Below are 14,036 nucleotides of genomic sequence, written 5' to 3' on the forward strand. Positions count from 1 at the left end.
GAGGCAGATCTTGACTCAAATGCATTTGTAAAATTTTTGTAAAGATACGAGGACCACATGTGAATTCCTTTCCTACCGTACAGAAGTTTGCTGGCCTTCATGAAGATTTGCCTTCAAGGGGCTGTTCAAACGAAGGACAGAAGTTTTACTTTAACTGAAAATTTTAAAAGAAACAAAGAAAATCCACTCTTGAGACATTATGAGGAAAGGAACTCGATCCATGTATTGGCTTACCTGGCATATACTTTAAACCATGTGAGTGAACTAAACTGAATTGAATGAATTTCAATTTGGTGTTATGAAGTCAACATTATAGATGCTTCTTAAAAACTAAAAACATTTTTGGTTAAGTGATAGATAAGAAAGAAACTGGAGTATAGGCTTTTCTAAAATGGAGTTGTAGTGCAAAATTCTATCAGTTTCTTTGAAAAGAAAACTTTTCAAATTTCTGGACCATTTCAGAAGTCTTTCAAACTTTCTATCTTGATGGCTCCTAAGTTGAAGCATGTGTGTGCAATCCCTTTCTTTCTGATATAACTGAGTCAAAGATGTTAAGATGTTGAGCTAGCTGAAGAATGAATCCATTCATCTTCATTCATTAAGTGGGGAGTAACTCAGCCTACTTGGAGAATTCTGGCATATTCCTTGAGAAAGGATTATTCTTGCTTTGATTAAAAAGAAATCTGGAAGCTTTAATTCCATTTACAACTATAGATATTCATGAATCTATGAATGGGGATTTTCAACACTGATCATGAAAATAAAAATTAAAAATTGATTAAATGTCCAAGGACTTCCAGCCAAGATGGAGGTGTAGGTAGATACGCTTTGCTTCCTTGCACAACCAAAAGAAGGACAACAACAAATTTAAAAACAAAAAACAACTTGAACTGACAGAAAATCAAACCGTATGGAAGTCCAACAACCAAGGAGTTAAAGAAGAAACATTCATCCAGACTGGTAGGAGGGGCAGTGACAGGGGCCTGGGTAGAGAGGATGCCTGGCAAGGTGGCAGACCAGGTGGTCCCACGTTCACATGTGGATAAGCAGGGAGGAACAACTGGGGAGCGAGACAGACTGAGCAACCCAGGATTCCAGTACAGGGAAACAAAGCCTTAAAATAGTCTGGCTGTAAAAACCTGTGGGGGTTGTGGCAGCGGGAGAAACTCCCAGCTTCAAAGGAGAGTTTGTTGGAGAAATCTGCAGGGTCCTACAATGTACACAATCCCACCCACCTGGGAACTGGCACCGGAAGGGCCCAATTTGCTTGTGGGTAGCGGGGGAAGTAACTGAAAGCAGGGCAAGAGCTGAGCAAGAGGAATTGTTTCCTCTCAGACACGTCCCCACCTACAGCACCACATTCAAGGAGGCGGGTTGCCCCGCCCTGGTGAACACCTAAGGTTCCACCCCTTACCACATAAGTGCACCAAGAAAAAGGAATATAGTCCAAAGGAAAGAACAGATCAAAGCTCCAGAAAAAATACAACTAAGCAATGAAGAGATAACCAACCTATCAGATGCACAGTTCAAAACACTGGTAATCAGGATGCTCACAGAATTGGTTGAATATGGCCGAAAATTAGGTGAACAAATGAAGGCTATGCTAAGCAAAGTAAAGGAAAATGTACAGGGAACCAACAGTGACGGGAAGGAACCCGGGACTCAAATCAATGATGTGGACCAGAAAGAAGAAATAAACATTCAACCAGAACAGGATGAAGAAAAAGAATTCAAAAAAAAAAAAAAAAATGAGGAGAGGCTTAGGAACCTCCAGGACATCTTTAAATGTTCCAACATCTGAATCATTGGGATACCAGAAGGAGAAGAAGGAGAGCAAGAAATGGAAAACTTATTTGAAAAAATAATGAACGAAAACTTCCCCAATCTGGTGAAGGAAATAGATTTCCAGGAAGCCCAGGAAGCTCAGAGAGTCCCAAAGAAGTTGGACCCAAGGAGGAACACACCAAGGCACATCATAATTACATTAGCCAACATTAAAATGAGAGAATCTTAAAAGCAGTGAGAGGAAAGGTGAGAGTTACCTACAAAGGAGTTCCTGTAAGACTGTCAGCTGATTTCTCAAAAGAGACCTTGCAGGCAAGACGGGGCTGGAAAGAAGTATTCCAAGTCATGAAAGGCAAGGACCTACATCCAAGATTACTCTATCCAGCAAAGCTATCATTTAGAATGGAAGGGCAGATAAGTGCTTCCCAGATAAGGTCAAGTTAAAGGAGTTTGTCATCACCAAGCCCTTGTTCCCTGGTGGGTGGGTTTTTGTATTTTTTAGGACCCTCCAATGGTCTCTCCTGTGAGGCTGAGAGTTTCTCCCACTGCTGCAACCCCTACAAGTTTTTACAGCCAGAGGTTTTGAGGCTTTCTTTTCCCACACTGGAACCCTGGGGTGCTCCAGCTATCTTGCTCCCCAGTTGCTCCTCCCCACTTATCTGCACATGAATGTGGGACCTCCTGATCTGCCAGCTGCTGCCGTGCCATGGTCCTCTCTACCCCAGGTACCCATCTTGGTCCCTCCTGCCAGTCTGGATGAATGTTTCTTCTTTAAGCTCTCGGTTATCAGACTTCCATACAGTTCGATTTTCTGGAAGTTCTGGTTGTTTTTTGTTTCTAAATTGATTGTTGACCTTCTTTTGTTTGTATGAGGAAGCAGAGTGTATCTCCCTACGCCTTCATCTTGGCTGTTCATTGATCTATTCTTTGTCCCTATAATTTTTTCTTTTCCAGAGGGTCATGCAGATGGAATTATACAGTGTGTAATCATCAGAGCTTTTGTTTTTATTATTTCCTCCTATGGTTCCTTATTGCCTTTTCCTTTTCTATTTTCTTAAGGTAGAAGTTTTGATTGTTGAATTGTGACCTTTCTTCTTTTCTGATAGAAGCATTTAATGCAATTAAATTTACCTTTAAGCATGACATAGCTGCATCCTACAAATTTCGATATGTTGTATTTTCATTTTAATTTTGTTAAAAGTATTCTCTAATTTGCATTGAGATTTCGTTGACTCATGGATTATTTAAAAAATTAAAATAGTTTCCAAGTATTTGGAGTTTTTTTTAGTTATCTTTGTGTTATTGATTTCTACTTTATTGCTATATAGTCAGGGAACTTGGTGTTACTTCAATTATTTTAAGTTTATTAAGTTTATTTTTGACTCACGATGGTCTATGTTGGTGCGCATGTGTACTTTAAAGGAATGCGTGTTTTGCTCTTGTTGGGTAAGTGTTCTGTATTGTCAGTTAGATACAGTTGGTTGATGATATTGTTCAGTTTGTCTATATCCTTGTTGATTTCTTGTCTACTGTTATAATGGTTACTGAGAGATGAGTTTTGAACTCTTCCATCCTAATGGTGGAGTCGTTCATTTTCCCTTTCATTTCCATCAGTCTTCACTTTTATTTTCAAGCTCTGGTATTAGGTACACACATAGTTAGGATTTTGACATCTTCTTGATGAATCCTTTTATTATTATGCAATGTCTCTCTTTATCCCTGATAATTTTCCTCACTAGCATTTACTTTGACTGATATTATTCTAGAAATTTCTGCTTTATTTTGATGAGTGTTTGTTTGGTATATAATTCCTTAATCTTTTTAATTTTAACTGACATATACCTTTACAGAGGGGTGGGCAAAAATTGGTTTACAGTTGTGAGTGTGCAAAACAAAGTTTATTCTTATAATATTATTTATTTATTAGTTATTGTATTATTTATTATTATTAACCTACATTTGCTCATATATTTAATGGATTTTTACAGACAGCATATAGTTGGTTCCTGATTTAAAAAAATTTTTTTAAAATTTATTTTTAGAGAGAGGAGAAGGGAAAGAAACATCAATGTGCAAGAGAGTCAATCGGTTGCCTCTCAAATGCCCCCAACTGGGGACTTGGCCCGCTACCCAGGCATGTGCCCCAACTGGGAATTGAACAGGTGACCTTTTAATTCATGGGCCTGTCCTCAATCCACTGAGACACACCAGCCAGAGCAGGTTCCTGATGTTTAAAAATCTTTTCTGACAATCTTTGTCTTTTAATTGATATGTTTAGACCATCAATATTTAATATAGTTATTGATGTGTTTGGATTTAGGTCCGTCATTTTATTTCTTGTTTCCTCTTTGTTTACTCTGTTTTTAATACCAATGTTTCCTCTTTCCTGACTTCTTTTGGATTATAAAAAACTTTAAAATATTCCATTTTCATTTATCTAATGTGTTTTTGACTCTATGTCTTTGAATAGCTTTAAAGATTCACATGTTTGTTTTTTAAATAAGAAATAAAAACTTATCTTCTCAAGCTGCTTCTAACAGTTTTCTGATCAGGAAATAAGGATTAGTACAGGAGGCAATAGGAGATAGAGTGCTCTGCATGTAATTTTTTACTCTGTTTCATTTGCCTACTCCCAAAATGAATTGGAGGGAATATTTCCTGATGCTATAGATTCTTTGTGTAGGTTTCATTTATTGTCTAGTGTCCTTTCTTTAGCTTGAAGAATTCCTTTCAGTATTTCTTCTTGCTGTTCTTCTTGGGCCACAGGTTTTACGTTATTCCATTTTACATTCAATATTATTTTGTATAATAGTTTCAGGTATACAGCAGAGTGGTTACAAAGTGTTCCTCCCTATATTTCAAGTACCCACTGTACATAATTATTTCAATATTATTTACCATATTCCTTATGCTGCACTTTACATGCCCCTGACTATTCTGAGACTACCGATTGGTACTTCGTAATCCCTTCACCTTTGTCACCCAGCTCCTCAAACCCCCTTCCCTCTGACAACCATCAGTCTATCTCTGTACCTATGAGCCTCTTTTGATTTTATTTGTTTGTTTATTTTGCTCTTTGATTTCCTATGCAAATAAAAACATATGGTATTTGTCTTTCTCTATCTGACTTATTTCACTTAGCATACACTCCTTAGGGCCATCCATGCTGTCACAAGTGATGAGATTTCGTTCTTTTTTATGGCTGAGTAATATTCCATTGTATACAACTTCTTTATCCATTCATCTATTGGTGGACACTTAGGTTAAATGCACATCTTTGCTATTGTAAACAACATTGTAATGAACATACGATGCACATTCTTTTAAATTAGTGTTTTGGTTTTCTTTGGACATACACCCAGAAGTGGAATCTCTGAGTCATAAGGCAGTTCCATTTTTAACTTTTTGAGGACACTCGACACTTTTCCACAGTGGCCGTGCCAATCTGCGTTCCCACCAACAGTGCACAAGGGCAGCACCTGTTGTCCTTTCGGTATTTCTTGTGAGGCAGGTGTGTTAATGACAAATTGTATGGTTTTTTTATCTGGAAATGTCTTAACTTTTTTCTTTATGCACCTCCTCCCCTCAGTTTGTTTCTTTTCATTGCTTTTTCCCTGGGATCGTTTTTCTGGATACAGAATTTTTGGTTGACAGTGGTTTTTTTTCCTTTCTACTCTTTAATTGTCATCAGCCATCTGCCTTCCATAATGAGAAATGAGCTGTTAATCTTATTTAGGATACATTATGCCTCCATTTAACTATAATTACCTCCTTACATTATTTACATTATTTACAATATCTCCAAATACAGTCACATTGGGAGCTTGGGCTTCAGCATATTAATTTTGTGGGGTACACAATTCAGTCCGTAGCAAGCCCCAATAGTGAAAATTTCTCACCAGTTATTATATTTTTCAAGTTTAGAATTTCTATTTGATTCTTTAAAAAATAATGTCTATTTCTTTATTGATGTTCTCTATTTGGTGCAACATTGTCATCATATTTTCTTTTAAAAATATTTTATTTATTTATTTTCAGAGAGAGGGGAGGGGAGGGGAGGGAGAGAAATGTCGATGCGAGAAGCATGCCTCTTACATGTGCCATGGCCAGGAACCAAACCTGAAACTTAGGCATGTGTCCTGGCCAGAAGTCGAACCAGCAGCCTTTTGCTTGGCAGGATAGTGCCCAACCAACTGAGCCACATTGGTCAGGGCTCTTTTAATTTTTTAGATATAATTTTCTTAATTATTTAAACATATTATAATTACCGATTTGAAACCATTGTCTACCAGGCTCAGGTTCTGGGCTTCCTCAGGCACCGTTTCTGTTGACTGTCCCCTCCCCCCATCCAGTGGCTGGAACATACTTTATCATTCATTTCTTAGTGTGTAGAAAACTGAGTGTCTAAAGTAACGTGGAAACCGTGCATGTAAGACACCCCAGGGATCGTCGAGCAGTAGACAGAAACCAGCACGGATATACAGAAACTGAACAACGTCATCTACCAGCTGGATCTAATTGACGATTGTGGAGCACTTTGCCGAAAAACAGCAGAATACACATTCTTTACAAGTACGGTTTGGTTTTGTTGCAGTTTTTTAATGATTTTCCTGAACGAATTCTGTAAAGTCTATAATCTCTGCTATGCGTGGCCACTGAAGTTTCTGCTCGGTTAGCTTAATGATCAGCTAATGACTAGCCAGATTCCCTTAGACACCTCAAACCAATAAATTTCCTTGTCTCCATCAAGAGTCTGTGTGGCTTCGACGTTCTGACAGGCTGTTTACAACTCCGCCTTTGTCTTGCGGAGAGACTCGGAGTCAGTCAGCGGTGAGAGATTGGGGCCTTCTCAGATCTTTCCGCAGCGTGAGCACAGCCCTGCCCGTTCACGTGGCCTTCTATACCCCTTGGAATATTCTGGGCCTTTTCAGAAACCCCAAAGGGCAACTCATTCCCAGATGTTTCTGTTAAGGTTTTTGTTAGCTCCACTGGGAACGCTGCCTCAGGCAGCCGCAGCGTTAAACACCTGCCACTGATCGTTTTTGACAAAAACTGATCGTTTTTGACAAAGAGCTCTGTGTGCAGAAAGTAACCTCCGAGTCAGGTAAAAGGAAGACGGGCTCTGAGAACGGAGCCTTTAAGAGGAGCTTCCAGACCCGTCGGAGAGTGACACGTCTTGGGGAAAGGCCTGGGGGAGTTGCAAGCCTGTTTTGTCCTCTTTAGTGATCCTGGGCTTCTGCTTTTTTCAGCTACCACAGTTGCCAGGTTGTTGGCTTTCAAGGCTGCCGTGGAGCTGGCGATAAGGAGATAGGATTGGCACAAGTTAAATGCCACAAACCTCATTGTTCTTTTTTAAAAATATATTTTATTGATTATGCTATTACAGTTGTCCCATTTTTCCTCCCTTTATTCCCCTCCACCCTGCCCACCCCCTCCCACCAGCATTCCACTCTCCCCACCTTAGTTCATGTCCATGGGTCAGAATTCCTAAATCTTTTTTTTTAAGAGGTTGCTCCAGGGATTACAGTACAGGCATACCGCAGAGACCACCGCAATAGAGCAAGTCATAATCTTCTTGCTGGTGGAGGGTCTTGCCTTCACTTTGTAAAAACACATCTGTGAAGTGCAATAAAGCAAAGTGCAATAAAATGAGGTATGCATATATATGTATATATATATACACACATATAAATAACTTTTCAGTCTGTTTAGAATTGCTGTTTTACTACTTTAAGTGGAATGCAAACATCTTAACATCCTATAAGTTCTTTTGCCCTACCCCACTTGTTGTAGTTGTTATATATAGTACATCTACACCAATGGAAAACGCCATCAGACAGCATTACATATATATGTGTATATATATATGATCTTATTTACTTGTTTTTAGAAACGGGAAGGGAGGGAGAAAGAGATAGAGAGAAACATCGATGGCTTTCCTCTCATGCACACCCCGACCCGTGACCAAACCTGCAAACCAGGCAAGATGCTCTGACCACAATCAGTCAGTGACCTGGAGCTTTGCCGGACAACACCCAGCCAACTGAGCCACACCAGTCAGGGCCAGTGTTACAGTTACATGGTTTTTGCTGTCATATATATTTTTAAAAACTTTAGAGGAGAAAAATATTTACCTAGATATTAACTGTTTTTATTGCTGCTTTTTCATTCTAGACATTTCTGATGTGAAATCCACAGTCATTCTATTTGTTCTGTCCCTATATAAGGCGCATAGTTTTTATCCATCTGTTTTCAAGATATTTTCTTTGCCTGTAGTTTTCAGCAGTTTGGTCATTATAGGTTTGGGAATAGATTTTTTTGAGTTTTCCCTGTTTGGAGATGGCTGAACTTCTTAAGTCTGTAAGTTTATGTCTTTTGTCAACTTTTGGAAGTTTTAAAGAATTATTTCTTTCAGTATTTTATCTGCAGCAAATATGTTTTCTGTTCTTCTTTCCTTCTGAAACTCTGACGACATGAGGTTAGACCTTTAGGGTTTTCCCCACAGGTTCTTGAAGCTCTGTTCAATTTTCCTCTCTTGTTGTTCGTATTTGACACTTTGACAATCGATCTCTCTTCAAATTCAGTGACTCTCATTTGCATCTCCATTCTGCTCTTGAGTCCATCTGGTGAAAATTTTGTTTTCGTAACTGTATTTTTCAATTCTAAAATTCCCTTTGGTTCCTTTTATATTTTTTCTTTCCATTCATTTTAAGAGTCTTCACCTCTCCTTGGATTATGATTATAACAGATGTTTTTCTTTCAATTGTGGTAAAAAAAAAAAAAAACCCAGATAACATAAAATTTACCATCTTAACTATTTTAAAGTGTTAGTAGTGTTAACTATGTTTATATTGTTGTGTCATATATCTTTAGAGATTTTTCATCTTTTTTTAAGCTGATTTTAGAGAGAGAGAGGAAGAGGGTAAGAGAAGAGAGAGAGGGAGAGAGAGACAGAGAGACAGAGAGAGAGAACACCTATTTGTTTCTCCTCTTACGAACCCGCAACCCTGGCATATGGAATGACTATCTAACCAACTGAGCTACCTGGCCAGGGCAGAAACTCTTTATCTTATGAAACTGAAACTCTGTAACTATTGAACGATAACTTCCCATTTCTCCCTCCCTCAGTCCTTGGCAAATACAATTCTACTTTCTCTTTCTATGATTCTTTCTACTATAGAAACCTCATGTAAGTGTAACGAGACAGTATTTTTCTTTTTATGACTGGTTTATTTCACTTAGCATAATGTTCTGAAGGTTCATCCTTGTTATTCCATGTGACAAGACTTCTTACTTTTTAAGGCCAAAATATATTTCAGAAGGAAATGAGCTATCAAGCCGTGAAAAGCCATGCAGGGACCTTAAATACACATTTCTGATGGAGAGAGGCCACCCTGAAAGGGCTACCTACTGCAGATTCCACGTGTGTGACCTTCAGGAAAAGACACAACTGTGGAGACAGACAAAGGATCAGTGGTCTCAGGGATGCAGAGGGCGGGAGGATAAATGGGCAGAGCACAGAGGATATTTAGGGCAGTTTTGGGGTTCATGCTGCCTTTCAGTCTGGGCTGGGAGATAGCAGTGGGGGGAAATTTGGGAAACTCACCCCTGATTTGGTGATTGACTTCCAGTTTCCTTCCTCAATAATCCTGCTGCCATTTACTTTTCAGAATTCCTTACGTAGGTGTTCCATACGTTCTACCCAGGGTTTTACGTTGCATTTAGTGAGAGAAATGGGATGGAATGTGGTTTCTCCATTTTGACAGGTACTAGAATCTTCTGTTTTTTCTTTTTATTACTGGGTATTATATATATTTGGGGGTATAAGTACATTGTCAGATATATGTATTGTGAATGTTTTTCTCTCTGTCTGTAGTTTGCCTATTTGATTTCTTAACGGTGTCTTTTGATGAGGAGACACACCTTTTATTTTGATGAGGTCTATGTTAAATTTTTTCTTCCAACTAATGCTCTCTGAGTGTTATGTATAAAATCTTTGTCTATTCCAGGCCTGCAAAGATATTCTCCAATGTTCACTTTTTCTTGTTTTATTGAGATATAATTGACATGTAACATTGTAGTAGTTGAAGGTGTACAACATAATGATTTGATATATGTACATATTAGGAAATGATTAACAATAAGTTTAGTTAACATTCATCCCCTCAATAGTCACAAATTTTTTTCTTGTAATGACAACTTTTAAGATCTACTCTCTCCAAAACTTTCGAATACACGATACACAAGTTCTATGTTGTTAACATAGACATCTTCGTTTTCTTTTACAAGATTTATTATTTTAGCTCTGATCCATGTGGACTTAATTTTACATATGGCGTAAGGTAGGAATTAAGGTTCATCCTTCCCCCATGTATTTATCTGGTTGTTACTGTACTATGCACTGGATTCGCTCATATATATTAAAAAATAAACTTGAACTTTTCTATATTTTAAATGTATTCCCTAATTGCTTAATGCTTTACATTAAAATGAATAGCAAATCACACAATTTGCTAGACATGTTAATTGTATTTCAACAGAGATTTCCTTTGTCATTCTGTATATTTTATGTCCTTCAAATTGTTATTTTGAGAATGGGCCCAGGAACTGTATAAGATTACCGAAGGTAACTGTATAAGATTGCCAAAGGGGCCCAAGGCACAACACGTGTGGAAACCCCCTGCTGGTGTTTCCACATGTGGAAAAGCACTCAGCTTCAGAACCAAAAAGACCTGGTTTGAAATGCTCATTTGCTGCTTTCTAGCTCTGACTTTGGGCACATCATTTAATCCCCATTCATATTCTGTACTTCCACAGATTCAGTAAATGTCTTTTAAGCACCCACTACCAGCCACTGTACTAAACATCTAACACAGACACACAGACATAACCTTTCCTCTACCCAGTTTACAACTGAGCGGGAGAGGCAGGTGCATCAATGGGCCATTACACAATGCTGTGGGAAGTGCTCTGATTGAGACATGATGGAGTGCTCAGCAGAGGGGTCAGGAAAGATTTGCAGACATAAGGACACTAAACTGCTAAGTAGACATTGGCCAAGCAGAGAGGGATTGGAGTGACCCAGGCTAGATATGGCATGGTTGAGAAACAGAGAAAACCAGGAGAGGGGGAAGGAAGGGACCAGTATCACAAGGTACTACTGCAGAAGGGGTCAGACTAGAGGTTCTTGTATCCATCTTAGAACATTAGCTTCATCCTGAGAGAAATGGGAAGCCATTGATGGGTTTTAATCATTGACAGATGTGGCAGGGTCAGACTAAAAAAATTTGAAATCATGTTGGTTTTATGGAGAATGCACTAGAGCAGAGATTTTCAACCATTTTTATTTCATGGCACACATAAATTAATTACTAAAATTCTTTGGCACATCAAAAAATATATTTTTTGCTGATCTGACAAAAAATAGGTATAATTTTGATTCATTCATACCAGGATGACTATTGTTGTGTTGGCTGTTGTCATGCTTTTTTTTTTTTAAAGATTGTATTTATTTATCTTTAGAGAAAGGGTGAGAGAAAGAAAGGGAGAGAAACATCAATGTGTGGTTGCATCTCACACACCCCCAGCTGGGGACCTGGCCTGCAACCCAAGCATGTGCCCTGACTGGGAACCGAACCAGCCACCCTTTGGTTCACAGGCCTGCGCTCAGTCCACTGAGACACACCAGCCAGGGTATCACGCTTTTATTTGACATTCCAAGGGAAACGAGGTCAATGCCCCTGACTAAGTAGGCAGGTATTACCATGTTTTAAAAATTCTTGCAGCACATTGGGTGAAAATCACTGCACTAGAGGGATCGTGAATAGAGACAGTCACGATGAGTTGAAAGTTATTGGACAAATCCAAGTGAGGGTAATGACAATGGGGTGGGAGAAGAATGGATAGATTTGAGTAGTTAGGAGGTAAACTCAATTAAGTGGATGTTGGAAACTCTGGAAAATGAGGGAGATGGAACCTGCTCAGATTTCTTCTTGGACCGACAGAATGAGTGATGGCACCATTCACTGGAAAAAGAGTAGGACTATGGGAGAACATAGGGTCAGATTTGCATTTTGGGTGTGAGTGCCTGGAGGATATCTTGCAGACTTATGGCCATATTGGCCTGAAAATTGGAAGAGAGGTTTGGGATGGGAAGCCATCTCTGTCCACATGGTAAGTTGCCAAAGACAGTATTCCTTCTTTTTTTCTGACATTCTGTTCAACATCTTTGAGGACGTACTATGTGGTGGATGGTGGGGATACATCAGTGAACATGAAGACTGGGTTTCTGCCCTCAACTAGTTTACCGGGTACCTCTTTAAATTTGTTCTTAATCTGTAAAATGAATACAATGAGACTAAGTGAGATGGGGGGAGGTGACGGCACCCGGCTCTTCAGTTTTTGTCTTTTCGTCCTCAGCGACGGAACACAAGTGCTAAGTTGTTACTTTTGCTTTTGTATCCTTCCCCGGCTGGCTCTTCTGCGCAGGCGCCCTGGGTCGCCCCGGTTGGGGACGGGGCGGGCCCAAACCCTAGAGGTCTTCCCCGGGGGCCGGGACCCAGACGGGCAAAGGGAGCGGCCGTCTCGTGACGTCATCAAGCTGCGCTTCCCGTAGGGCGGGACCTGAGCGCGACGGCGCGGCCGGCGCCCCTGGACTGGCTTGGGAAACGAAAGTGAGGGAGGAGCCGGCGGCTCTGGCAGCGGCAGGGCCAGGCCCGGTGGCGGCGGCGGCATTGGTGGCCTGACCACCCCCCCTCTCCGCTCCCTGGCAGCTTGCCCTCTCCCCTCAGTGTGAGTGCCGACGCGCGGCCCCGGGGGGAGCGAGCGGGCGGGCGCGCGGGCTCCGCATCGTCCTCTCCACCGCCGCCTCGCCCCCCCAATCCGCGCGCGGTCTTGACCCTCACCGCCGCCTCGCTCTCTCTTCCCCCTCCCTTCCCCCCACCCCCACCCCGCTCCTCCAGCTCCCGGGAGCCAGAGCTGCCGCTGACTTCGTCTCTGCGCACACATTCACACACTCACGTTATCTTCAAATGAGAAGACTGGCCTGGGGAGATGGGAGCTCATTTCTCCTCTCTATGGATAGGGGTGGCAGTGCGAAACGGAGGCCCAGGGGGCGAAGAGAAGCCTGGAGAGGGGATTGTGAAGCCCTTCCCTGGGGAAGCAGCGGTTAGAACCAGGCCTTCTGCTTAGAAGTTCCCCGCTAGAGCACATTTGGGCCTGTGTAGGTCCCTTCAGCTGGGCCCTAGTTACCCGTAAGGCCTTACCCTCTCGGGCTTTAGTTTTTTTCCAGTGGAAAAATGAGAGGGTTGGATTAGATGGTTTGGAAGGCTCTAGTCTAAGGTGGTTAGGAGAGGAGCGCCAGCATCTCCTGCCTTTCACACAACTGTTTCCTCGCCTTTTCCTGCACCCACCCCAACACTGTCCACATTGAGTTTCCCCTGCTTCCAAGCTTCCCCCACAGTCGCCAAGAACCACAGGGGCCTTTTTGCTTTTGTTAGGGATCTTTTTTTGGGGGGGGGCATTTAAGATGGATTTAAAGTGAAATGTGGCTCAGCTTGGTCTTGCTTTCTGTTTAAGTGTCTTCCATTCTTCCTGCGGCCTCAGGATAGCCCCTGCCTGTGCCTCATTCGAGGCTGCCTCCTTAGGAAGGATGAGATTGAGCCTTGGGTTGACTGTCTCATCTTTGAGCTGGAGGGAAGTGAAACATGTGATTCAGAGTTTTGTGAGGTTTAGGGGATCCGTGGTATCTTTGGGTTTTACTGCTCTTTTGATGCTATTACTCATACTGTAAAACGTAAGCATGTTCTTCTGCCCCCGCACCACCCCTTCCCCAAGGATTGCAGCCCTGCTGGTCACCCACCTATTTGCTGCCAGGTTTTGAGTCTTCTTACAGCCAATCAGTTGTGTAAAAACCACACTGTATTCACTGCTACTCTTGCTTGCTCTTTAACTTGGTAATCTCCTAAAATTCAGGGTCTTCCTGAGCTCTTTGTCCCATCTCATTTTTTTTCTCATGCTCACCTCTCATGTACCCACCCATGGGCATGGATGGTGGTGGCATGGTGCCTGCCTGTTCTTTTTTTTTTTTTTTTTTTTTTGGTGGAGGTGGTTGCCTGTTATTATAATTACTGCTTTTGTACTTGAGTCCTATACTGTGGCCACCTGCAGTTGTGATAACGTTCCCTCAGTCTTATTTCCTGAGTCTTAAGGCAACCACTGCTTCCATTCCTTACTCTGGTGAAAAACCTTCC

General features: G+C 41.2%; 1 protein-coding gene across 1 annotated transcript in view; it reads left to right on the forward strand.

Annotated features, from left to right (window-relative positions):
• The first annotated feature begins 12,416 nt into the window (after positions 1–12,416).
• The window catches only part of CMTR1 (cap methyltransferase 1), a 42,418-nt gene continuing 40,798 nt past the window's right edge, over positions 12,417–14,036 (forward strand). Inside the window, exon 1 of the mRNA XM_053913779.1 lies at positions 12,417–12,576. The gene's annotated coding sequence lies outside the window, so the exon portion shown is untranslated. The remainder of the gene's footprint in view (positions 12,577–14,036) is intronic.

Source organism: Desmodus rotundus, chromosome 11 (genome assembly GCF_022682495.2).
Source record: "Desmodus rotundus isolate HL8 chromosome 11, HLdesRot8A.1, whole genome shotgun sequence".
Taxonomy (NCBI): Eukaryota; Metazoa; Chordata; class Mammalia; order Chiroptera; family Phyllostomidae; genus Desmodus; species Desmodus rotundus.